The 26,982-nt window shown below is 36.7% G+C and overlaps 1 protein-coding gene and 1 pseudogene across 6 annotated transcripts in view; both read left to right on the top strand.

Annotated features, from left to right (window-relative positions):
• Nucleotides 1-26,982, top strand: part of RASAL2 (RAS protein activator like 2) — a 384,725-nt gene that overhangs the window by 161,509 nt on the left and 196,234 nt on the right. The window lies entirely within an intron of this gene.
• LOC145504697 (proteasome subunit alpha type-2 pseudogene) lies at nucleotides 8,295-11,235 on the top strand (annotated as a pseudogene). Its single transcript, XR_014052439.1, has one exon. The product of XR_014052439.1 is annotated as a proteasome subunit alpha type-2 pseudogene (transcript).

Genomic DNA, 26,982 nt, shown 5'->3' with positions numbered 1-26,982 from the left:
TTGTTTTTATTGCCATTTAGAATAGTATTTTGAACAAATGATTCTGGGACAACTTGATAGGCTGATACAGAAATTGAAATCAGACCCTTGCTTCACACCAGATACATAATTGGACCAAATACCTGCATAAAAGCTAGAACTGTAATACTCTTAGAAAAATTAATATGGAGGTATATCTTTCTGATCTTATTTTAGCAAAGAATTCTGAGAAATGACACAAAAAATATGAGCAACAAAAGGAAATACATAATTTGAACTTAGTCAAAAAGCGTTGGTGCATGAAAGGAAACCATCGAGAGAGTGAAAGAAAAAAAGATAACCCCATAGAATAGGAGAAAATATTTGAAAATCAAATATCTGATTTTGGATTTTTATCCAGAATATGTAAAGAATTCTTCTAAAAAATATAAAATGCAACCTAATATTAAAAATGGGTAGAGGAATAGACTTTTCTCCAAGGAAGATATGCTCAGTAATAAGCAGATGAAAAGTGAAAAACACCAGCCCAGGAAAAAAAAAAAAGATGCTAGACATCATTAGTCATCAGGAAAATGCAAATCAAAACAATAATGAGAGAGAAATCAACAAGATAGCAACATAGGGGGCTCTAAATTTCTCTCCTGCATTGGGCTCTCTGAATATACATCTACACACAGAGTGATTCCTTCTGAGAAAAGTCCAAAAACTAGCTGAGTACCAGTTTATATATATATATATAAACAGGTTGGAAAGGCTGAGGTACATCCTTGCCATAAATCCCATTTCAGACATAGTACCATATAGCTGTGAGGGAAACCTCAACTCCCAGCCTTTCTCTGAGGAGTGACAGGGTTTGGATCGCAAAACTAAGTGACCCAACTTTTAATACTGAGGGACTGGCACCCAAATCACCTAGCTCTGAAAGCCAGTAAGGCTTCCACAGGGAGTATAGCAAACAAAGTAGTTGCTAATGGGTGTGTGAGCACTCACGGCAATTATTCCCCTGGGGTTCATTGCAAAGGGAATAGGCAGAACCACACCCATCCCCTAGTCTTTCCCTGGAATGGATTTGACAGCATCCTTTATAAGCTGTTGCCTGAGGATTAAACTTCTAATTAGCATGTGTCTAGGTGCTCCTAGGAGACTGACAAAGCCAGTGGGTACTTCCCCTGTAGTCTACCAGTGACTTGCTGTTATTAAAAGTTTCCCGTTTCTACTTGGAAGGAGTGTATCTGTCTGTCTAGTATCCCCATTTTTATAACTACCACCTGAGTGATGGTCTATTGTGTCACCTAGCCCTGATTGCCAGCATGACTTGGCATTCATGAATCCCACAGTACCATGTTAAGCAAAACAAAACAAAACAAAAAACAGTTTTCAAACGGGCACCCAAGCATTTCTTGCAGCTATCCTTCCCCAGCCCCTCCACAGTTGGGGTGAGGGGGCTCAGCCAGAAAGTCAGGCAAAAATGCTGCTTTCTCCATTTCTGCCTGGAAGAGATTTGACTTTCATAGTTGTTGCCTGAAGTTTCAGCTTCTAGTCAGCTGGTGTGCTAACTGAGATACTGCAGGGCAGCTGATAGATCTGGTAAACATCCCCCCTCTCCCACCCTCCAGCTCATTCATTCCAGCAATTGAATCAAGTTACCAGCATCTCATCTAGTATCCCAATCGTTAATGGGTACCACCCAAGGGACTGACTCCTAAATCAACACTTTGGGAACAGGCTTGGCATTCCTGAGTACCCCAGGAGTGAAACTGAGCAGGACTCTGTGGGGCTGCTGGGCATGTCAGCCTTTGATCCTTATTCTTCCAAAACATATTAAGGACTTAAGGATCTGAGTGAGGAAAAGGTAGAACTGAGCCTTCTCCCAAGTCCTGCCTTGATTTCATAGTTCAAGCTCTTTCTGTTATACCATGTGATAATATTACTCATGAAAAACACACAATTTAAGGAGTCATCATTCTAAAACATATAAGCACTTGATTCTCCAGGTAGTCATTTGCATGCTGACAGATTTGTGGCACCCTTTTCGTTCCCCTCCTTTCTTAGAGTAACTGACTCCAGCCTCCATGACCTTCCCTGAGTTCCAAACAGTTCCAAATAGGCAGATTCAAATAGTTACTAATCCAGGAAAGGAAGGGATTCAAAGGAGAGGGAAGGACAGCCAAGAATCACTAGTACATGTAGTCTTGGGGCAGGGTACTGGTTCTGCCTCAAGGATACACATAATAAGTAAGTTCTTTATAGAATTAAAACCCAACAATTGGAAGATGTCAACATTTTTCTGACTGCAGAAAACCACGTGAGGCCAGGAATCAGAGAAGCTCATCAAGATGACCTGAGAATAGAGTAGAGGAGTGCAGGCCCTGCACACACCCTAATCTTATCAGTAACCCCACCTTTGAACCATTCCTATAAAACTCCTCATCACATCCTCCCAGTTTGGGACACAAGAGTTTTTCAGGGCAGGAGCCTGCTGTGTACCCATTTGGCTGGCAGAGCAGTAAAGCTGTTCTCTTCTACTTCACCCAAAACTCTTTCTCAGATATTTGATTCAGCACTGGTACCCAGAGGCCAAGCTTTCATCATCAGGACCACACGAAACATAGAGGTGGTTCTATTTGAGTGCACAAGCCCTCTAGAAACTACTTTGGCTCGCCACAAAGTAAGCAAAAACACCCAACTCCCATTTTCTGCCAGGTTGGACTTAGATTATTTATTGAATGTCCTGATTCTCCCAGCTACCCCCTAAAAGATTTCTATTTCACCTGCACTGGGAAGCTAAATGATCGGTCAGTTTGTGTTCCCTGGGAGCCTGTATGGGCAATTCTCACACCTTAAAGATACTGATGGGTTTTGACACACCTCAGTTACTGAGAGCCACTAAGCAAAAAGAAGGTGCTTTGGACAATCAAAGGTTTAAGAGGCAACCAGGAGTTCAGGTGCGGCTGACTGACAGGATTTATCTCTTTACACAAGACCAGTATGTCAGGACTTTGAGGGGTGGCTTGATACTGGCTGCTGCTGCTGCTGCTAAGTTGCTTCAGTCGTGTCCGGCTCTGTGCGACCCCATAGATGGCAGCCCACCAGGCTCCGCCGTCCCTGGGATTCTCCAGGCAAGAACACTGGAGTGGGTTGCCATTTCCTTCTTCAGTGCATGAAAGTGAAAAGTGAAAGTGAAGTCGCTCAGTCGTGTCTGACTCTTTAGTGACCCCATGGACTGCAGCCTACCAGGCTCCTCTGTCCATGGGATTTTCTAGGCAAGAGTACTGGAGTGGGGTGCCATTGCCTTCTCCGGTGGCTTGATAGGTGACTGTTTTTTGTGATGTGCTAAACCAACACAGAGAGTCAAGAAAAATTAGGAAACAGGGGAGTATGTTCCAAACAAGGTGATGTATCTCTTGAATCTAATCTTGTGAGATATAGCTATAACTGATTTACCAAATAGCTCACTGAGGTCAGGAGAGCGTTGCATGAACAAATTAAGAAATTCAACAAAGAGAGAGAAAGTGTTAAAAAAGACCAAATAGAAGTCACACAGCTAAAGAATAAAATAACAGAATTGATAAATTCAATAGAACGGTTCATCATCAAACTAAATCAAGCAAAAGAAAGAACCAGCAAACTGGAAGATAGGACAGTGGAAAAAAGAATGAAAAAGACTGAAAACAGCTTAAGAGACTTATGGGATGCCATCAGGTGGATGTACATGTGCATTATAGTGGTCCCAGAGGAGAGAAGAGAGGATGGGACTGAAAGTTTGTTCAAAGAAGTAATGTTTGAAAACTTCCATAACCCGAGGAAAGAGACATCCAAATCCAGGAAACCAAGAAGTTTCAAAGAAGGTGAATCCAGAGAGACCTGCACTGAGACATGTTATAATTAAATTGTCAAAAGTTAAAGACAAAAGGAAAATCTTAAAAGCATCAAGAGAAAAGCATCATGTTACTTACAAGGGAATCACCATAAAGCTTTGAACAGATTTTTTTTTTAAGCAGAAGTCTTCTGAGCTGGAGGTTGTGTGATGACATATTCTAAATGCAGCAAAGCTTAATGGTTTCAGCAGAAGAAGTTCTAAGAAGGAAATTTATAGTCCTAAAATGCATATATTAAGAAAAAAGGAAAATCTTAAATAAATAACCTAACAGTACCTCCAGGAACTAGCAAAAGATGGACAGAAATAACTAATCAGAGTAGAAATAAATTATATAGATTCTAGAAAGCAATAGAAAAGATCAATGAAAGTAAGAACTGCTTCTTTAAAAAGTTAAATATATTTCTAACAAACTATTTTTAGCTAGATTAAGGGGAAAAAGGAAAAGAGAAAATCAGAAGTGCAAGAGGAGATATTACAAATGATACTGCAGAAATACTAAGGATTAGAGTAGGGTACCATGAACAGTTATATGCCAACAAATTGGATCACCTAGAAGAAATAGTTAAATCCCTAGAAATAATACAACCTACCAAAACTGAATCAAGAAAAATAGAATATCTGAACAGACCAGTTACTAGTAAGGAGATTGAACCAATAATCAAAAACCTTCAAATAGAAGTCCAGGGCCAGGTTACATTACTGGTGAATTATATCAAATGTTTAAGGAATTAATAACAATTCTTTATAAACTCTTCCAGAAATAAAGAGGAAGGGAATACTTCCAAACTTTTAAAGAGTCCAACATTACCCAGATATCAAAACTGGGCAAGGACACCCCAAGAAGAGAATATTACAGGCCAGGATCCCTGATGATTATTGATGTGAAAATCTTCAACAGAATATTAGGAAAAATTTCAGCAGCACATGAAAAGGCCTATATACCACAATCAAATGGAATTTATTCCTGGTGTGTAAGAGTGGTTCAGGATGTGCAGGTCAATAAATGTGTTACATCATAGTAACAAAATATTGGCTTAAAAAAACCCATAATTATATCAACGGATTGAGAGAAAACATTTGACAAGTCAATGTTCTTTCATGATAGAAACTCTGAACAAATTAAATGTGGAAGAAATGTGCCTCAACATAATAGAGGGAGTATATGACAGACCCACAGCTAACATACTCAATGATGAAAAGCTAAATCCTTTTCCTCTGAGATTAGGAAAAAGAAAAGGATGCTCATAACTGTTATTCAACATAGCACTGGAAATCCTAGTCAGAGCAATTAGGCAAGAAAAAGAAATAAAAGACATCCAAATTGGAAAGGAAGAAGCAATATTGTCTTTGCTGATGATATGTGTGTGTGTGTGTGTGTGTGTGTGTGTGTGTGTGTGTGTGTTAGTCGCTCAGTCGTGTCCGACTCTTTGCGACCTCATGGACTGTAGCCCACCAGGCTCCTTTGTCCATGTGATTCTCCAGGTAAGAATACTGGAGTGGGTTGCCATTTTCTTCATATACATATATATATATAAATAGAAACCTCTGAAAACACAATCAAAAAACTGTTAGATTAAAAAAAAATTAAAATCTGTTAGAACTAAAAACCAAATTCAGTAAAGTTTTGGGATACAAATAAATACACGTGTATCCCATTTTATTATTCTTTATAGATATTGTTCTTTTTACAGATTGAAGGTTTGTGACAACCTGTGTCAAGCAAATCTGTTGGTGCCATTTTTCTAATAGCATTATTTTTAAATTATGGTATATACCTTTTAAACACATAATGCTAATGCAAACTCTGTAGGTGACAATATATCATCAATATAACTTATATATGCACTGATAATCCAAGAAAAATTGTGTAACTCATTTTATTGTGATGTTCACTTTATTAGTGGTGTGGAACCAAACTCACAATATATCTAAGATATGCTTATATACAAAAATTCAGTTGCATTTCTGTTCACTAACAATGAACTATTGGAAAGAGAGATTAATCTCATTTATAATATTATCAAAAAGAACAAAATACTTAGGAATAAATTTAGTCAAGGAGATGAAAGAGCTGTATGTTGAAAAAATAGAATACGTTGGTGATAGAAACTGAAGTAGACAAAAATAAATTGAAAGATATTTTGTGTTATGGGTTGGAAGAATTAATATAGTGAAAATGTCAGTATTACCCAGCATGACCCATAGAGTCAATGAAATTTCTATCAAAATTCCAGTGACATTTTTCACATAAGAAAAAATAGTTCTAAAATATATATGGACCCACAAAAGACCCTCAATAGCCAAAGCAATCTGAAGAAAGAAAAGCAAAGCTGGGGGGGACATCACAGTTTCTGATTTCAAGCTATGCTAAAAAGCTACAGTAATCAAAGCAATGTGATATTGGAATAAAAGCAATGACAGATCAATGGCACAGAATAGAGAACCCAGAAATAAACCTGTGCATATATGGTCATTTTATTTTCGAGAAAGGAGCCAGGAATACACAATGAGGAAAGAATAGTCTCTATAATAAATGACATTGAGAAAACTGGATATCCACATTTAAAAAAAATGAAACATTTTCTATCTGACACAATACATAAAAATCAACTCAAAATTGGTTAACTTGAATTTAAGACTTGAAATTATAAAACTCTTGGTAGAAAACATAGTGGGTAAGCTCCTTGACACTGGTCTTGGCAATGAATTTTTTGGATTTGACACTAAAAGCAAAGGCAGAAAATGTAAAAATAAACAGGAGTACATCAAACTAAAAAGCTTCTGCTCGGCATAGGAAATCATCAACAAAATCAAAAGGCAACCTATGGAATTGGAAAAAATATTGGCAAACCAATATCCAGTAAGGAATTTGTATCCAAAATATACAAGTAACTCATAGAACTAAATAGCAAAAAATTAACCCAATTGAAAACTGGGTAAATAATTTTAATACGTATTTTCCCAAAGAAGACATGCAAATGGCCAACAGGTATATGAAAAGGTGCTCAGCATCACTAATAATCGGGGAAATGCAAATCAAAACCACAATGAGATTCTGCCTCAGACCTGCTATGATGGCTAATATCAAGAGATAACATATGCTGCAAGGATGTGGATAAAAGGGAATCCTTTAATACTGTTGATGAAAATGTGAACTGGTACAGCCACTAAGAAAAATAGTATGGAGATTTGTTGAGAAATTAAAATTAGGACTACCATATGATCCAGCAATCCCACTTCTGGATACATATCCAGATGTAACAAAATCATTTCTCAGTGGTATATCTGTACTCTTGTGTTCATTGCAGCATTATTCACAATAACAAAGGTAAGGAAACAACCTAAATTTCTGTCAACAGATGAATGGATAAAGAAATAAATACACAGACACATAAGTATAGGTATGTAATGAATATTTCTCAGCTAAAAAAAAAGAAGAAAATCCTGTTATTTGCAACAATATGCATGAGCTTGGAGGGTATCATCCAAAATGAAATAAAAAAGAGAAAGACATAGAACAGTCTTATGGACTCTGAGGGAGAAGGTGAGGATGGGATGTTCTGGGAGAATAGCATTGAAACATGTATATTATCATATGTGAAACAGAACACCATTCCAGGTTCGATGCATGAGACAAATGCTCAGGGCCGGGGCAATGGGATGACCCAGAGGGATGGGATGGGGAGGGAGGTGGGAGGGGGGTCCAAGAGGGGGAACGCATGTAAACCCATGGCTGATTCATGTCAATGTATGGCAAAAACTACTACAATATTGTAAAGTAATTAGCCCCCAACTAAAATAAATGAATTTATTATAAAAAAAAAAAAGAGAAAGACAATTACTAAATGGTATCACTTATCTGTGGAATCTAGTTTAAATCAAAAGAAAGTTGAGCTCATAGAAACAGAGTAGTATTATGGCTACCAGAATTCAGGGTTAGGCTAAATAGGGAGAGTTTGTTAAAAGTGTACAGACTTCAGGTATAATATGAATATGTTCCGAGGATCTATGTATAACAGGGTAACTGTGGTTGATAATACTGTATTCCATAATTGAAATTTGCTAAGAGAATAGAGGTTACATGATTTCATCAAAATAAAGAGAAAATAACAAATATTAATGAGAATGTAGGGAAATTGAAACCTTCATAGGCTGATGGTAGGCATGTAAAATGGTGCAGGTGCTTTGGAAAACAACCTGGCAATTCTTCAAACAATTAAACATAGAATAACCATATCACTGGATACATATCCACAGTAAGACTTCTAGATAACAACCCAACATAAGTGAAAACATATGTGTGTATAAAAATGTGTACACGATGGTTATAGCAGCATTATTCATAAGAACCAAAGGGTAGAAACAACTCAAAATTTGTATTAACTAATGAATGGATAACCCAATTTGTATATACACACAATGATGTACTAATATATGCTACAACTTAGATGAGTCTTAAAAATGTTATGTAACATGAAAGCCCATATATTGTGTGATTCTAGTCATGAAATAAATAGAATAGTGAGATACATGGTGACAGAAATTAGGTTAGTGGCTTCTTATAGTTGGGAGGGTGAAATTGAGTATACAGTTAAAACATGATAACTTTCTTTGAGATAATGAAAATGTTCTAAAATCAGTGGAGATGGTGGTTACACAGTTCTGTGAATACACTACACACCATTAAATTATACCCTTTATTATGGGTGGATTTTATTCTATGTGTATTATATTTCAATAACGTTGTTACAAAAAAGAGTCTGTCTTTCCAGGTAAATTACATGGAAGTCTAAAAAGCAATATAATGATTACATTTATTTAATAACCACTATATTGCATTTTAGACTTTAGAGTACAGCCACAAACAGGCTTTTAGTGATTTGAGTTCCTGAAATAAAATCTTCTATTTTAGACTTAGTGATCTTACAAATTGCCTAAAACATGATGTTTGTTTTGCCTTCATAGTAGATGTTAATTTTGTTATTTTAAAAATAAATTTAAAAAATTTGTTTTAGCACACCTAGAAATCCAAGAAAGATCGATGTCTTTTATCGTGTATGTTTATGTTTCCAGTTTTATCTTCCTCTACAGTCTTAACTTTTGTTAACATTGTTAGAGTTCTCATTAAAACTTCTGCTCAGTGTAAATCAAATTGTGACAGTGACATGATGAATGTCTTTTGCCAGGTAGAAATTTAAACCTGAATATGAAAGATGATATGATAGTAAACATGTAAAAGACAATTGTTCTTTAGAAAATGGATTTAATAGAGAGGTTTCCATTTTAGTTTTAGGGAAAGGAGAAATGTAATGGTAGATTCTATAGGATCCTTTTTCTAAATCTTAATTAAGTTAATTAGAATTATATTTCAATATTTTTGAATATTAGAATTTTAAATTTTGTTTAACATTTGACTTTTGTTGTCAGATTTTAAAATTGATTACTGGTTTACACAAAGCCTTTTTTTTTTTAGAATCTTCCAAAGAAGAAAGAATAAGCTAACTAGCTTACAAATAAAATGTATTTTGCTTAATTTTTCCCATAACTCAGAAGTCTTTCTATAGCCTAAATAAGTAGCTTTGCTGAAAGAGCTGGAGCATTTTATAAAAGAAGTGAAGGGTTTCACACATTCCTTCTGTGAAACCTTCTGACTGTCACTCAGGATGCACTGGACATTTGGAGCTGTAGGACTGCTCTCCAACATGCACTCTCACTTACGTACATTTCAGTGAAGTTGGAAGTTTACCAAGAGCCAATGATGTTTCTTTGCAAACTCACTAGTTTATTCTTATTATTGTAATTACATTAAATTTTAATGCTTTGTAAATTGATGAAATATGAATGCAGAAAGTTGTTTCTGTTAAATTTAATTTTCATATTTTGGAAAGACTAAATAAAGGGAGGTTGTTATAAATAATTTCTCTTAATCTGATGAATCAACTATAAAAAAAACTGGGGAAAAATTTTGGAAGGACTCTGTATTCCACTTATTTCATCGGTGTCTTCAAGTTTTCATTAAATAAAGAAAAAAATCAAATAACTGTAAACCATAGTTGGTTTATAATGTGTGTGGTTTGTGTAAAAGCACTGTGCAGAACTATGGATCCATTTCTGGATACCTGTAACTGTTAAATTTAATAATTATTCTCTCTTCTCTTTACCCACAGCACCTATTTCTTCTTTATTTGTATCACATTGTATTGCTAATATCTGATTATGTGTCTGTCACAATGGACTCTCTACTTTTTCTCCCTAATGTCTAGCACAATGATTTGCTTAAAGCAGTACTCAATTATTTAAGATCATACATTTTTCTAGCCTTTAAAATTGATAGATTTAAATGATATGCATTTTCCTCAAGATGTGTCAAAATGGATGTCTTCATATTCTGCATTGCACAGTATAAATTTGTACATCATTTTTCTGATGGATTGTTTGACAAATGTGTATAAGAATCTTAAAACCTGGTGCGTTGGGTCTTCGGGTAAAGATGGCGGAGCGTGGTTACAGCTTTTCGCTGACTACTTTCAGCCCATCTGGTAAACTTGTCCAGATAGAATATGCTTTGGCTGCTGTAGCTGGAGGAGCTCCTTCAGTGGGAATAAAAGCTGCAAATGGTGTGGTCTTGGCAACTGAGAAGAAACAGAAATCCATTCTGTATGATGAGCGAAGCGTCCACAAAGTGGAACCAATCACCAAGCATATAGGTTTGGTGTATAGTGGCATGGGCCCAGATTACAGGGTACTTGTGCACAGAGCTCGAAAACTAGCTCAACAGTACTATCTCATTTACCAAGAACCCATTCCCACAGCTCAGCTGGTCCAGAGGGTAGCTTCTGTGATGCAGGAATACACCCAGTCAGGTTGTGTTCGCCCATTTGGAGTTTCTTTACTTATCTGTGGTTGGAATGAGGGACGGCCATATTTATTTCAGTCAGATCCATCTGGAGCTTACTTTGCCTGGAAAGCCACAGCAATGGGAAAGAACTATGTGAATGGGAAAACTTTTCTTGAGAAAAGATATAATGAAGATCTGGAACTTGAAGATGCCATTCATATAGCCATATTAACCCTAAAGGAAAGCTTTGAAGGGCAGATGACAGAAGATAATATAGAAGTTGGAATCTGCAATGAAGCCGGATTTAGGAGGCTTACCCCAACTGAAGTTAAGGATTATTTGGCTGCCATTGCATAATAATGCAAATAATGAAGTGACTGAAAATCCAGAATTTCAGATAACTTCTCTACTTAAACATGTTTAAAGTATGTTTTGTTTTGCAGACTTTTTGCATACTTATTTCTACATGGTTTGATGGACTGATGTTTTTAAAATGAGACTTATAAATCATAATAAACTCTTAAATTAAAAAAAAAAAGAATCTTAAAACCTGAAAACTTTTGATTGAATGATTACATTTCTTACAGCTTATTCCAAGAAACAGAGATACATACAAACTTTGGCTGTGATATTTGTTGTGAAATTATCTACAAAATAGGAAGATTGGCATGAACCTATATTTTCAACATCAGGAAATTCGCTCGAATTTTGGTACAATGGTACAACTTGAGATATGGTACAGTGGGGCTTCCCAGGTGGATCAATGGTAAAGAATCCACCTGTTACGCAGCAGACACAGGTTCAAGCCCTTGGGAAGATTCTTCTGGAGAAGGAAATGGCAACCTACTCCAGTATTTTTACCTGGGAAATCCCATGGACAGAGGAGCTTGGCAGGCTACAGTGCATGGGATTGCAGAAGAGTCAGACACGACTCACGACTTAGTGACTAAACAACAATAACAACAATATGGTACTATAAACACTATGTTAAAAATCATTCTCAAAGACTGATAAAGGACACCAAAGATTGCAAACAGTATGTATCAATAAATTATAGCTTATTAAATTTAGCACAGTTTTTCAGTTATCATAATTTTGGATCCTGATTGTATGTCCATTACACTCAGTTCTGTGTCATCAGTACATTAATATGTATGCCGTCTTGTTTTTCTAAGTTACTGTAGGACTGAGAGAGTAGTGTATGCCCTCTTGTTTATCTAAGTTATTGTAGGACTGAGAGAGTAATTACATAGTAAACCACTAGAGATTGTGTAGGTTCATATGCTTCACCTCTTGATCCAGATAATCTTCATGTGCTTGTTCTTGGCATAGTTGTGAAAACATGCATGTTGGTTTTTGGTCTGCCGTGCTAGAGAAGGATTCGGTCTGCTTAACCTCTGAAAGTAACTTCCTGGCATTTCTTTCTTTGCTGTGTGCTTCAGTGGACATTGCTTCTTCCATTTGCCCTGCTGTTTCAGGCTTCTGACCACTTTTTCCTCACTTTTCCTTGTTTTCTTACTTGGATATAATGGAAAGTATGAAATTATAGGAGTTATTGAGTAGCTTCTTAGCTACTCATCTCAAACTCTTGACTAGATTTGACATTTTGAAAGCATAGTTATTAACAGTGAAACTGGTTTTTAATCAATGAAATTAGGTCCTTTTACAATAAGATAAGATGTTCCCATGTAAAGAATTACTTTTAGTAGATGCTCGTTTTGACGGAATTATTTGTGATTTATTATAGGCAAGATATGTTCAGTGACATCTTAGGATCATGGTCCACGGGTAAGGAAATGCACCTACGTGTATATCTTGACTTGATAAAAATGTATGCCCTCACAAAATTCAGCTTTATGGTTGGAAGGCACAGAACCTATGCTCTGGTTCTCTGTTGTCATTATCGCCATTGAGGATTGTACCTTAAACTTCCTTTTGCTTCCAGGTTGTGCCAGTGCCTTTCTAAATTTAATAGATACCTTTCTGTACCCTTCCTTGTTAATTGCAGTGTGAGCACTGATAACTAGGTGAATTTGTTACTTTTGGAGGCTTTAAAGCAGCAGTCCCTACCCTTTTTGGTACCAGGGACCCGTTTCATTGAAGACAGTTTTTCCATAGGTGAGGTGGGGAGGATGGTTTCAGGATGATTTAAGTGCATTTATTGTGCACTTTATTTCCATTATTATTACATCAGCTCTACCTCAGGTCATCAGGCATTAGGTCCCAGAGGTTGGGGACTCCTGCCCTAAGGGACTTACATAAAGCTCACAATGGCTTTCTAAAGTTAAAAAAAAAATTAGATTTTATATCTCTCTTCTGTATTTTGAGGATCATGTAGTTGACACTTTACATATGTCATTCTTCATATTACTTTTACTAAAAAAAGTTTTAAGAATGTTTAAAGAAATCACTGGTGTAAATAGTTATTTTCTTCACCAAGATTCTGAATTTTCAAAGGATTAAAACACTGTAATATACATCTTCAAAAGTACCAAGCAATGTATAAGCTCCCTAAAATAAACTCACTACTTAATAACTTGAATAAGATAAGTAGGCATCTAATACAACCTTCACTGAAAGGAGTTTATCATCGTGGTGTTATTTAAAAAAAAAAAATACAAAAATGACTAAACAGAAAGTCTCTTTCTTTGCCTTTATCTTGGCATTGTAATAGTCCAAATGTGAGGTAGTATAATGGAGAAAAACCACATGGTGTGGCTTCGCATTTGAAGCTGTAAGCTTGGAACTCCCTGCTGCTGCCAATCTAGTCAGATAACTCTTGGGAACTCTCTGATGGCAGTCTCTGTGAGTTCAGTTTTCCTTGTCTGCTTCTGGACTGCATTTAGAGAAATACTTGCTTAAAATATTTATCCTCTAAATAGAAAAATAACTCTGGAACTGTTCAGATTCTCAATGGCACACGTAATTAATGGGAAACATTTCACAAAGTTGATGTAAGGATAATATACATTTTTAGGTCTCACTCTGAATAGGTACTAGAGAAGAGCTTAGGTATAGACCTTTTATAACAATTCAGCCCTAAATGACCACCTTTTTAAAAGTCCTTTATAAAAGATTATAAACTTGTTTGACTTTTAACAACAATATAGTTAATTACAATCACCTCACACTTAGCCAGTGTTTCTATGTTGCAGTAGTTACTCCAGTTAGAATAAGTAAGTTTATATACTAAAGTCATATGTGTGAGCTTAAAGCTAATGTTAAGTGAGGGAAAACAACTTTTCCAGGAAAGGCACACAAGGAAGAAGTAATTTTTCTGTTACTGAAGGAGTATTCTATAACACAGAGGAACATTACTGTAGGGCTCAATCAGAAGTGTCTGTGTGCGCTGCATTTTAAAAATCTGTAATGTGGTTTCATTAAAGATACTGTAGGCTGGCCTTTTGAGAATCTCTCTATTAATAGGGCTATGGAAATTCTTAATCCTCTTTTTTGTTGTCATTATGTTGAGAATATAAAAATGAATAGTTGAATGATTGAGGAATGTTCTTGAGAATATTATTTGGAGTGATTATTGGGGCAAAATCAGTGCCTTTTCTCTGCTGGAAACAGTGACTAAAAAGAAAGTGGGCAGGCTCCTGGTATTGTTATGAAGGTCGTGCTCCTGGGCTCTGTATAACTGCAGGGTATTTAAAGTTCCTGGTATCCTTGGAAACACAGACTGTTTGTGATACCAATTGGTGCTTGTGTTTCAGTGACGTCACACAATTTACAGATCCACACAATGGATCTCTTGTTGGTGGCCCTACAGAGGAGTTTAGATAGTTTTGGAAAAGCACCTGAAGAGAGAGAGAGCATTTTCTCTCAGGCTTTAATTCTAAGAACTGATGACAGCTTTACTATCCATCCCTTAATCTTTTGAGTTTGGATTCAACTTTTTCAAAAAAGAAAAGAATATCACCTGCTAAATTTCTCTTTGTTTTACATTCTTGCGATCGCTTTGGAGAAGTACGTACATGTTTTTGTACTAATTGAAACATGTAGAGAAACAGATGAGGATTAATTGCTCTTCTCAGGGTTAGCCATCAGCTGTGCAGTGAGAGGCTGGTAGAGCTGAGTGTTTGAACTAATTGGTTAGATTAAAACAGTGCCATTAAAAACTTTTTTTTTTCCTGTATCTTTCTCTCTGTCTCTCTCTCTCTCAATCTGGGACATAATTGGTAGATTGTCTTAAGTGATGTGCATTGAATTGACCAAACCAGTGTTAAAAAAAAAAAAAAAGGCTTGTTTATTCTCTTAAATTCACTTCTGTTTGTAATTGTTTCTATGGCCAAATGGCTATAGGTTTATTGGCTCCTCCTTTGTAAAGTTTGCATCAAGAATGATGTGTAGATTCGTGGCACAACGATCTACCCAAACGTGTTGAGTGATAACAGATGGAAGTTTCCTTTTGTTAGAGCAAACCTGTGTAGTTTGGTTTTTCCTCCAGAATATTTCCGAATATTTTTTTGGATATATCCTATAATCTTGAAGATCATTCACAGTTTAAATTTAAAGACAGTTTAAAGTCTTTCCCCCTCATTTTATTTCAATATTTTTAGCAACAGTAGTTTTGAATTGGATTACAAAACAAATCCATTGTTTCAAACATGTGATATAAAAAGAAAAAAACAAGAGCTAACATTTACTGGAGTCTTAAAATATGCCAGACACTGTCTACATGCTTGACATTTCTTTACTCAATCCTCACCACATCTGTGTGAGGTTACCATATTATTCCCATTTTAAAAATGAGAAAACTGAGGGCCTGAGAGGTGAGGTATGTTCACTAGAGTCTCACAGCTGGTGAGCCATGGGATTTCTTATCAGTCAGGCTTACTCAGAGTCTGTGCTCTTAACCACTCAACCTATATGCCTCTCAATAACAGTGATAATGTTGTTGTTGTTTAGTCACTGAGTCATGTCCGACTCTTTTGCGACCCCATGGAATGTAGCCTACCTGGCTCCTCTGTCTGTGGGATTTAATAAGAGCTGATAGTTATTGAGCCAGAATTTCTTCTTTGAACCAGAAATTGAGAAATTGTTCTCTGCTTATTCTAATGTGCTAACTTAATCAAATAACCTGAGTTGGGACGTGGGTCCTGTCATGATGCTGAGCCTCACTGCCAAATTTCTGGCTTTGGTAGTCTCTTCTCTAAGTAAACAGTTCATATGTCCTGAAAATCAGGGTTGAGTTTGGTAAGGAGCTCTATATAAGAATCCTAACCCGAGGTCAGTATGTGCCAAGGCACTAACAGTATCACTTTCCTGTATATTGAACTACTGTATTCCCTATCTTCAGGGGAAATTAAAACCTTAGAGAGGCATTTGAAGAGTGTTAAGTTTCAACTCGATATTCTAAATGCTATATATTAATACACACACACACGCACACATATATGCATATGCATTTAAAGCCTTATAGCCGTCATTTCATTTTTGATTCCTAGGGTCTTTAAGTAGACTTGAACTAGTTAAAAATAAGCGGTTCCCTAGGAACAGGTGGTTCTCTGACTATTAATAGAGAAAGTTAAGCATCTGTGGACTCAAAGTTAACATTTCTATGCCACCCACACTCTGTACCATGATAGAGAAGTTAAATTATGGATGTATTGATGTGTTTTGTTTCTTGTCCATCAGCTTGATATTGATCAACTTAAGCTTAGAACTTGTCTTCAATCATTTTCTACTTTGGTGTACCTAGCTACGTATATTTTAGTTGAGCAAAATTATTTATTTTAAAATTTAATCTTTTTTAAAATTAATTTTTTAGAGTTAAAATTTAACTTTAAATCAAAGTAGTACATGGACATAGTTACAAGTGTGTACTCTAAGGACTGAAATCAAAAGAACATGTTAGCTTCCATGCCCATTGCTGCAGCATACCATACAGTCATCTACTTGCAGCTCCTTTATAGACTTTTTCTACTACTTGCCTTCATATTTTATAATAATTCATGCATTCACACATACTTATATGAAAATATAAATAGACTTACCATCATTTCGAATACTGTTTGGAGCTATCTTCTGCTTTTAATCTATTTTTAAAAAATATTTCTACACACACACACATACAGCTAAATTTATATTTCATATGAGTTAGATTTGTTTAAAATGGGACCATATAGTAATTTCCTCCACCTTTTTAATGCCCAAGTGATTAACAATAATACTAACAAACTTTCATTGTGCGCTTAGTAGGTGTGAGGCACTTTGTGAAGCCTTTGATGTGTGTTACCTCATTTGAACCTCACAAAAATCTCTAAGGGACTAGTTCTGTCATCCTTACTTTAAAGATGAAGAAATTGAGGTTTACTTAGGTTGAGGTTGAGTAATTTGTCTAAGGTCGCACAACTTACAAACAGAAGAACCAGAATCTTTTTAAAGATAATTTGTATTGGAATGTAATGTACACAGCAGTGCACAATCCTGTAGCTTAATGTATAGTTTGATGAATTTGCATAAAGGCTACATACCTGAGTAACTGCTGAAGAAACAGAGCATTATTAGTGTTCCAGGAGTTGATGTTTGTCCTTTTTTCAGTTACTGTATATCCAAAGAGTAACTAGGATGCTGACTTTAATATTGTAGGTGAATTTTACATTTCTGAACTTTCTATAAGCCGTTATACATCTTTTATGTCTGAATTCTCTTGTTCAGTATTTATAAGCTTTATATATGATGTTACATGTAGTTGTTCTTTCTCGTCAGTATATAATATTCCATTTTTTTAAATTATCACAATTTATCCATTCTATTTGTGGACATTTTGGATTCTTTCTAGTTTTTACTTTTACAAATAGTGCTGTCATGTGCTTTCTTATACGTCTTTGGTGAATATGTGTCCACATGTCTGTTGGGTATATATCTGGGAATAGAATTTCTAGATACTTTTATGTTCTGTTTTAGTAAATATTGTCAGTTTTCCAAAGTGGTTGTACCAATTCACACTCCCTCCTGTAGTTACTTTACATCCTACCAACAGTTATGTTTTCATTATAGCTATTCTGGTGGGTATATAGTAGTATCTCACTGTGGTTTTAATTTCCACTCCCCTGATGATTAATAAAGCTGGGTAACTTTTTACATGTTAAGTGGACATTTGATGCTCTTCTTTATGAAGTTGTAGTCATGTCTTTTGCCCATTTTTCACTTGGGTTGTCTGCTCCTTTCTTAACAAAATCTATTGGCTTTCCTCACTTCTGTCCCTTTTATCTGAGGCATAAACTTCTGACTCTTCTAGCTTTTTATTCTGGCATTTGGTGGTGGTGGTGGTGGTTTAGTTGCAAGTCATGTCCAAATCTTGCGACCCCATGGACTGTAGCCTGCCAGGCTTCTCTGTCCATAGGATTCTCCAGGCAAGAATACTGGAGTGGATTGCAATTTTCTTCTCCAGTTCTGGCATTTGCATCTCTTTATTTCTAAGCATTCTGCATATACTACTGTTTCTTTATTCATTAGTTTTAGAGCTTTTTGTTGATTTTCTGTAATGGTAGATGAGGATTTAGCTGCCATATACAGTCATCCCAACTTCCTTACCATACTTCAGGTCAGTTCAGTCACTCAATCGTGTCCAACTCTTTGTGATCCCATGAACCACAGCATGCCAGGCCTCCCTGTCCATTACCAATTCCTGGAGTTTACCCAAACTCATGTCCATTGAGTCAGTGATGCCATCCAACCATCTCATCCTCTGTCGTCCCCTCTCCTCCTGCCCTCAATCTTTTCTTTTCTAATGAGTCAGCCCTTTGCATCAGGTGGCCAAAGTATTGGAGTTTCAGCTTCAACATCAGTCCTTCCAATGAACACCTAGGACTGATCTCCCTTAGGATGGACTGGTTGGATCTTCTTGCAGTTCAAGGGACTCTCAAGAGTCTTCTCCAACACCACACTTCAAAAACATCAGTTCTTCTGCACTCAGCTTTCTTTATAGTGCAACTCTCACATCCATACATGACTACTGGAAAAACCATCGCCTTGACTAGATGGACCTTTGTTGACAAAGTAATGTCTCTGCTTTTTAATATGCTGTCTAGGTTGGTCATAACTTTCCTTCCAATGAGTAAGCATCTTTTAATTTCATGGCTGCAGTTGCCATCTGCAGTGATTTTGGAGCCCCCCAAAATAGTCAGCCACTGTTTCCCCATCTATTTGCCATCATACTTACATTTATTTTCAAACCACTATTCAATATTCCGTTTTCTTTTCCATCTCTTTTGTCTTTTTGTTCTACTTTTTGGGATTATTTTCTGAACTTTATCTTCCACTTGTATTATTGAGTTTTGTTTTACATTTTTTCCTATGATTTTTTTAATATACAAAAGCTGTTTTAGTTCTATGAATGTTGCTTTTTATGAAAATTATCCTGATTTTTGTTTCATGGATACCATTTTCTTCTCATATCTCTTTGAGGTAATGATGGCTGTTTTTTTTTTTTTCCTCCTACATCACTTATGTCTCCTTCAAGTTGTCTTTTTTCTGTTTAGATCTCTTATTTTCTCATGTCAACAGCTTTCCTCTGATCTCTGGTAATCTTTGTCTGCTCCAGATTAAGAATGGGATATGAAAAATTGCCTGGAAGATCTGAGTATGAGGTTGGGTCTTGTCCACTGAGGGCTTTACTGTAAGGTGATCTGGGTGGCCTGTTTGTTGGGAGAGCTCCTTTGGTTAGTATCTCTGACTCTTTTCTCTTGAGCTGATCTGATTCCCAAAGAGTGCTTTTGTAATTGCCTGGTAAGTAAAAGTCTGTCTGCCAGTTATGAGAGACAAATGGACCAGGTGAAGAGAACTTTGAAGGAAGCATTTCTTAGCATTCCTTGTACGTTTTCAGTATGCTTTTCTCAACAGTGACTGTCATCCTTTAGTCCGCTCTTTATTTTACCCTTCCAGGCAGGGGGAATGTGGAACTAATGATAGTTACTGATAAAAAAAAAAGTCAGAGAAAGAATCTTAGGACTCTGATTTTTTTAAAATTGAAGTGATTTACAATGTTGTGCTAGTTTCAGGTATGTAGCAAAGTGTAAATATATATATATATATATATATATATATATAATCACATATATAATATATATTCTTTTCCAGATTCTTTTCCTATATAGGTTATTAGAAAATATTGAGCATAGTTCCCTATGCTAAACAGTAGGTCCTTGCTGTTTATCTCATTTATATATTCAGTTCAGTTCAGTCGCTCAGCAGTGTCTGACTCTTTGCGACCCCATGAATCACAGCACGCCAGGCCTCCCTGTCCATCACCAACTCCCGGAGTTTACCCAAACCCATGTCCATTGAGTTTCTGATGCCATCCAACCATCTCACCCTTTGTTGTCCCCTTCTCCTCCCTCCCCCAATCCTTCCCAGCATTAGGGTCTTTTCCAATGAGTCAAGTCTTCGCATGAGGTGGCCAAAGTATTGGAGTTTCAGCTTCAACATCCGTCCTTCCAATGAACAACCAGGACTGATCTCCTTTAGGATGGGGTGGTTGGATCTCCTTGCAGTCCAAGGGACCCTCAAGAGTCTTCTCCAACACCACAGTTCAAAAGCATCAATTCTTCGGCGCTCAGCTTTCTTCACCGTCCAACTCTCACATCCATACATGACCACTGGAAAACCCATAGCCTTGATTAGATGGACCTTTGTTGGCAAAGTAATGTCTCTGCTTTTAAATAAGCTATCTAGGTTGGTCATAACCTTCCTTCCACGGAGTAAGCGTCTTTTAATTTCATGGCTGCAATCACCATCAGCAGTGATTTTGGAGCCCCCCAAAATAAAGTCTGACACTGTTTCCACTGTTTCCCCATCTATTTCCCATGAAGTGATGGGACCAGATGCCATGATCTTAGTTTTCTGAACGATGAGCTTTAAGCCAACTTTTTCACTCTCCTCTTTCACTTTCATCAAGAGGCTCTTTAGTTCTTCTTCACTTTCTGCCATAAGGGTGGTGTCATCTGCATATCTGAGGTTATTGATATTTCTCCCAGCAATCTTGATTCCAGCTTGTGTTTCTTCCAGCCCAGCGTTTCTCATGATGTACTCTACATATAAGTTAAATAAGCAGGGTGACAATATACAGCCTTGACGTACTTCTTTTCCTATTTGGAACCAGTCTGTTGTTCCATGTCCATTTCTAACTGTTGCTTCCTGACCTGCATGCAGGTTTCTCAAGAGGCAGGTCAGATGGTCTGGTATTCCCATCTCTTTCAGAATTTTCCACAGTTTATTGTGATCCACACAGTCAAAGGCTTTGGCATAGTCAATAAAGCAGAAATAGATGTATAGTCATGTGTATATGTTACTCCCACTTTCCTAATTTATCCCGTCCCCCACCCCCATCTTCCTCCTTTGGTAGCTGTAAGTTTGCATTCTGTGTTTATGGGGACTCTGATTCTTAAATCAATTTTATCTAGTTCTTATTTTAGACCATCTCTTCTCCCCATTGAGAGATAACCTAGTGCTGGCCTATCCCTGAACTTTTTGAGGATTCTCTGGTATAAATTGGGTAGTTTCTTACCTTTTCTCAGCCTTATCTCAGGATTCAGTTTTCTCAGGCCTGATTAAGGCAGTTACCACTTGAATATATTCTTTATAGCTTCTACAATTTCACTTATTTCTTCTCTGTTTTCTTTATCATTGTGGATTATTACTGTCTCTACATATAAATATAAATTTATCTTTACTGTAGTTTTGTGGGGTTTTGAGAAGGACTGAAATTATATGTGTTCAGTCTGCCATTTTATCCCAGTAGCTTCTATATGTTTCTTGAAACAAAATTTGCATAAGGCACTTGTGGACCTTTTGAAGAAACTCCAGGTTCTTCTGTAGACCAAAGTTAGAAGTTTTGGACTTAGGCAAACCAAGCTTTTGACTGATTTTTTTTTTTACTGGATGTAACCTAAACTATATCTATCAGCTTCTCCCTCAAAGCTTATCTTTCAGAATTCTTAATCTAAGTAAATGAAATCCTCGTTCACCTCTTCACACAAATGCAAGTCAGTGGTGTCACTTACCCATTACAACCTTCCAGGGGCTTCCTTTCCTTCCTCGGATCAAGATCGACAACCTTAACTTGGTTTATAGGTCTCTGCGTGATCTTGAAGTGAAGTGAAGTGAAAGTCTCTCAGTTACGTCCGACTCTTTGAGACCCTATGGACTGTGTAGTCCATCGAATTTTCCAGGCCAGAATACTGGAGTGGGTAGCTGTTCCTTTCTCCAGGGGATCTTCCCAACCCAGGGATTTAACCCAGGTCTCCCATATTGCAGGAGGATTCTTTACCAACTGAGCCACAAGGGAAGCCCAAGAATACTGGAGTGGGTAGTAGCTTGTCCCTTCTCCAGTGGATCTTCCTGACCCAGGAATTGAACCAGGGTCTCCTGCATTGCAGACAGATTCTTTACCAGCTGAGCTGCTATTTCAGCACCCGCCTAATACTGTACTTACCTTCTTGCTCCCCATGCATCTGCCTTAAGGGCCTCGTTTTCAGATTGCCGAAGGAACAGAGCCACTTTATTCCTCAAGGGTTTTGGGGCCTATGATTTCATTTGCCTGAAATGCTAATACTTAGACTCCCTTCCATACTGACACACCACTAACCATGCTCTGCTGCTGTAATGCCCCAGACTAAGTCCATAGCTCTCATTCTGTACTCTCGCAGCACCCTATACGGCTTTTTTAAATAGTGTTTATCATAATTGTTAACCACATGCTAATTGTACAGTATTTGTCCCTTCAACTAAATTTAAATTCCCTGAGTTCAGTGGCTTGGTCTGTCTTGTGCACTGTTAGATCTGTAGTATAGAGTATAGTGCTTTACACATAGTACATAAATGCTTACTAAATTACAACCAAAACCAAAGGAAACAAAGACAAGGAGAAGCCTTATGATGTGCTAGAAAAAATCCTAGTTTATACGTCAGACTAAATTCTGAGACAACTGTGCTAAATGTGTCACTTTGAACAAGTAATTTTATATCTCTGAGCCTCATTTTATTAATCTATGAATTTAAGAAGTATTTTTACTGACCTTTAAGATATCTTTCAACTCTGATTTGTTTCCCAAAGGATATCCCTCTTCCTCTTCTATGCATTTCTTATCCTGTTGACCTTTATTTTTTTAATTTCTTCTCCCACTTGATTTTCATCATTATTTGCTTCCCTATATTCATTTTTTTCTCTTTACTATCTATAATGTGAATGTATCCCTCGATATCTTGAACTCTCACCATTTAAATATTTGCTGCTGTCTCTTGGAAATTTTTAACCTAAAATTGACTATTCACATTGAAATATCATTGAAAGAAACTAATGTGTGTATTCTGGCCAAAAACATTAAGTTGCACAGTAATCTGAGTGAGAGAATATGGAGTAAACTATTGTCCTTGAATCAGTTGTTTTCACAACAGGATTGTGTTTCATGATGATGTTATTTAAGGGTTTCATTTTATCTGAATATCTTTAAGATAATGGAAAAGCCTGTGAAAAGTAGGTGAGCCTAGAAAAGCTCTTATGTTGGAAGAAAAGATGGAAATGATAAAGGCTGAGAGGCAAAAGACAAGAAGTTGAAAAATATAAATTTGACTGTGCACATGTTCTGATGTACTATACAATTATTTTTACCTATTTGCAAGAAAAAATGAAAATGGTATTAGTTTTTGTAATCTCATAGTTAATATTTGCATTCAGATAATTGTTTTTTCTTTTTCTTTTTGCAAACAAATAATTGTTCTTTTACCTTAGAGAGCACATTTGCAGTAAAAAAGAAGAAGTGTAACTTTTATCCAATATCGAATATATGCAGAAACATATTCACTAATAGCTTAATTAAATATTAAGTGATTTTGTATGTTTATTTTTAATTTAGAAATTAGAAAGTTTTTAGAAGTTTTTGGTGGGTTGCATATGTGGGTTTAAGAATGCTTAATATCTGGGGAAATTAATTGGTACTTTTAGATGTGCTTGAATTGAATTATTCTGTTTCTGCTTAGAATATAGTCTCTGCTACGTGAAAATTTGCCATCCAACATACTTTCAGAAACAGATTAGATTTAGATAAGAGGAATTTGTGTTCTATTTCTGTTGATTGTATTGAAGAAAAAGTGCTAAATGCTCCATTTTATTGCTGTATAGTCTTATATTGTAGTTGTTTGCTCCCTCTTACTCATTGTGGTCATTGGCTTTTTGGTAAAAAGAAAAGTATTTTGCTTCTCACATAAGCCAGCAGAGTTGTGTCAGGACCTGGCTGACTGAATCAGGTTGATTTAGCATGAGTGACGGATGGGATTCTTTAGTGAGGCCTATGATATTATCTCCTTGATAGTTTTCACTGTAAGCTCAGTGATTTGTGGTTCAAACAGGTCACAATTCAGAAAAGATGCATATTTAGGTCTATGTTCTATTCCATTTGATACTGTGGAGAGAGGTAGAGCTATTAACATTTTTTTAATGCTGTCAAAGTCTTGGCAAGTTTTATTTTTTAATTCAGTCTGTCTTCTTCTGCTCCCCTAGAGAGTAAGATAATGACACAGTATTGGCTGTATAACCAATTGTGAAAAACCCAGAAACTGATCTCTCAATAGTGGTAAACTATTTACTCTTTTTGTTTCCTTTCTCCTCTAAGAATCACATTCTTTTAAAAGCTCTAATTCTTTCCCCACAGCAGCTGCCCCTAAAGGAAAGCGATGAGATTCAATTCAAAAACAGGCAGGCGTGGGGATAGATTAATATAGGAAGAGGTACTAAATATAGCAAGAAGGATGAGTAGTACATAGTGTTTGAGATTAATTCTTAGTCTAGTTCATTTTTCTACCAGTAACAGGAACATGAGGTATAAAAAAGATCTTGAATTTTAATCATTTCTACAACACCATGGTTATGTCTTCAGAGCCAAGCTACTATTTTCTTACACTTCTCTTAAATTTGCACAATGCTTGGCTGTTTAAGAAGACTTGCATATAGACCTTTTTTTTTTTCCTTCTAAGGATGAGTATACAAATGAATTATTTTGAGTATTTTCTGTTTTTCTGAAAACCATGGATGTGAGTGTTCTGTTAGGATTGAAGAACAAGCTGTGATTGACTACCAGATTGACTACCATTTGTCACCTTATTGTGGCATCATTTATAACATTCCATTCGGTTACCCAGGCCCTATAGTTCCTTTAGCAATGCTTGGTTCAATATGGCAGTTATGGGACTTAGTTCTTCTAATGCATATGTAAAAAGTGAAGGAAAATGAAATGATCTGCTCAGGTCCAGTGCAAACTGTGTACTAATGATGTGGAAGGGAGAAGCAAGGTGGACCCATCATAGGAATTGTTTCCCAAATTTAAATTAGTTCTTTTACAAAGAAAAGTGTTGCCTTGATCAAGAAAGTTGTCAGTCATGCCTTCAGAGAACTTGTTATCAAATAACTGTAATGGAGCAGAGTTAGAATCACCCTCTGCTTAGGCCCTGTTGCTGCTGAGACTGAGGAAACAGCAAAGAGCCTGTTTGCAAACTGTGTTGTTGTTCAGTCGCTCATTCATGTTCGACTCTTTTGTGACCCCATGGACTGTAGCCCACCAGGCTCCTCTGTGTGTGGGATTTCCCAGGCAAGAATACTGGAGTGGGTTGCCGTTTCCTTCTCCAGGGGATTTTCCTGACTGAGGGCTTGAACTCGGGTCTCCTGCATTCGCTGCCGGATTCTTTGCCACTCAGCCACCAGGGAAGCCCTTGAAACCTAAAGGAAATAATCCACCAGAATACTTTATTATCTCTTACTTGTCCTCTGTTTATAAAAAGGTGAGAGTGAGCATAGGGGATTTCCTGACTAGACACAAGTGATCAAGTAGCATGAAAATAAAATAGTTAGCTTAGGTTAAAAGACAATGTAAATTCATTTCAACAAATAGTTATGGCCTTACAGGGAAATTATGGTAAGACTTGTATTTCCATAAAAGTAAACATTTATGGCCTAATTTTTTATTTTAACATTTTATCAAAAGTGTCTTTAGAGAAATGCAAATCAAAACCACAATGAGGTACCATTTCACACCAGTCAGAATGGCTGCTATCCGAAAGTCTACAAGCAATAAATGCTGGAGAGGGTGTGGAGAAAAGGGAACCCTCTTACACTGTTGGTGGGAATGCAAACTAGTACAGCCACTATGGAGAACAGTGTGGAGATTCCTTAAAAAACTGGAAATAGAACTGCCATATGACCCAGCAATCCCACTGCTGGGCATACACACTGAGGAAACCAGAATTGAAAGAGGAGCGTGTACCCCAATGTTCATCGCAGCACTGTTTACAATAGCCGGGACATGGAAGCAACCTAGATGTCCATCAGCAGACGAATGGATAAGGAAGCTGTGGTACATATACACAATGGAATATTACTCAGCCATTAAAAAGAATACATTTGAATCAGTTCTGTTGAGATGGATGAAACTGGAGCCCATTATACAGAGTGAAGTGAGCCAGAAAGAAAAACACCAATATAGTATACTGATGCATATATATGGAATTTGAAAGATGATAACGATAACCCTATATGCGAGACAGAATAAGAGACACAGATGCATAGAACAGTCTTATGGACTCTGAGGGAGAAGGTGACAGTGGGAAGTTCTGAGAGAATAGCATTGAAACATGTATATTATCATATGTGAGACAGAACACCATTCCATGTTCGATGCATGAGACAAATGCTCAGGGCTGGGGCAGTGGGATGACCCAGAGGGATGGGATGGGGAGGGAGGTGGGAGGGGGTTCAGGAAGGGGAACACATGTAAACCCATGGCTGATTCATGTCAATGTATGGCAAAAACCACTACAATATTGTAAAGTAATTAGCCCCCAACTAAAATAAATAAATTTATTTTTTAAAAAAGTGTCTTCATTATTCTCTAAGATGAGTGTGACCATCCTTAAATCTACTGGGGCCATTGATCCATATGCAACTTGTCAGCTTAAAGATTCATAGTATGTCAGGACAAAGCAGAATTCACAGACAGTCATTTTACTGTTTGGATGATTATCAATCTAAGAAAATTTTTGTTTGTTTCTTCTGGTAACAGGATATTTTCTGACATTTTAACAGAATATGGAGGGTGGAAAGGTAACAGGGGGATAAAATAAAATTAGGTTTCATTTTAGTGTCCTGTTAGATTTTGTGTTTCCTTTCCATCCTTTAAGAGTGAAGCAGAGTCACAAAGTATATTGATGGCAGTAATGGATGGCAGCTTCACTAGGTCTCCAGCAGACAGCATTAACACATTTGTAAAATAATTTGGTCATTTAGCTCTAA

The sequence above is a fragment of the Giraffa tippelskirchi genome, chromosome 5 (assembly GCF_054371585.1).
Source record: "Giraffa tippelskirchi isolate mGirTip1 chromosome 5, T2T-mGirTip1v1.2.pri, whole genome shotgun sequence".
Taxonomy (NCBI): domain Eukaryota; kingdom Metazoa; phylum Chordata; class Mammalia; order Artiodactyla; family Giraffidae; genus Giraffa; species Giraffa tippelskirchi.
This window is presented reverse-complemented; position numbering and strand designations above follow the sequence as displayed.